General features: G+C 39.2%; 1 protein-coding gene and 1 long non-coding RNA gene across 4 annotated transcripts in view; both read left to right on the top strand.

Annotated features, from left to right (window-relative positions):
• TATDN1 (TatD DNase domain containing 1) overlaps positions 1 to 898 on the top strand; it is a 42486-nt gene that overhangs the window by 34858 nt on the left and 6730 nt on the right. The gene's annotated exons all lie outside the window — the stretch shown is intronic.
• The window catches only part of LOC109305185, a 6337-nt gene continuing 5480 nt past the window's right edge, over positions 42 to 898 (top strand). Inside the window, exon 1 of the long non-coding RNA XR_002099580.1 lies at positions 42 to 863. This is a non-coding gene — a long non-coding RNA (uncharacterized LOC109305185). The remainder of the gene's footprint in view (positions 864 to 898) is intronic.

Here is an 898-nt window from a genome sequence, read left to right as displayed (position 1 = left end):
GAGAAAAAGTCAGAAACGGTTGGGGAAGGGGAGGGAGCGGCATGACACGCAGTAGGCAGGAATAGCTTACGTTTCTTTAAGCCCATTTCAGAACCTGCCAGCAGGCTGGTGTATCTGTAACCTGGGGATCAGCAGCCATCTAAAATGTAGTAGGATCATAGCAGGTCCATTCTGCTGCTGCATGTAAAAAGCAAAAAACCAGCCACAGACTAAGGGCAGTAAATCAGGTTTGCCTGGGAGGAGGATTGAAGATGAACATGAATGCCTCAATAGAAGGAAAACTCTTCAGGTGCTTGTGGAACTTGCATGAATGGGAAAAAATAGCAAATGAATCGCTCGTTCTAGTTGAATAGGGGATTGTTTTAAAAATTATCATCACTGAATATCAGAAATCTGAAATTTGGTCCCATTGTTAAAGCCTGGCTGACATATTAGATGCTTCCATTCACTAGCACAAAAAATTAAATGAAAAGCTCTCCTTGTGTTATAAATGACTTTAATTCAATTTCAGCCCAGCAACAAGTTTGCAAAAACATAAATACATGTGTAACCAAACCAAATGTGAAATCGGTTTACCTGGTCAGAAATCAGCCTCTGCTTTTTTGCTTCCTTCTACAAAAGGTTACATAAATTTACTTTTTTGAAGACAACCTTTTAAAACTTGGATGCAACTACTAAAGAATCTTAAGAATTTGGCAAGTAACCCACAGCGTAGTTTCTTTGAGTACAAAGGGATTCACCCTCCATAATATCCTACTAATCAGCACCACTTAAAGGCTTCTGAAAAAGTGTGGATTGATCATACGTTGAAAAGACATCATTAAAGTTACAGAAACTATGAATAGTAACAGTTTATAGTGGAGGTTGGGGTAACCTAGGGTCTGTAGACACAGGCTTT

The sequence above is a fragment of the Gavialis gangeticus genome, unplaced genomic scaffold (assembly GCF_001723915.1).
Source record: "Gavialis gangeticus isolate Ggan-Ray unplaced genomic scaffold, GavGan_comp1, whole genome shotgun sequence".
In the NCBI taxonomy this organism is placed as follows: domain Eukaryota; kingdom Metazoa; phylum Chordata; order Crocodylia; family Gavialidae; genus Gavialis; species Gavialis gangeticus.
Note: the sequence above shows the minus strand (reverse complement) of the source record. Positions and strands in the feature narration are given on the sequence as shown.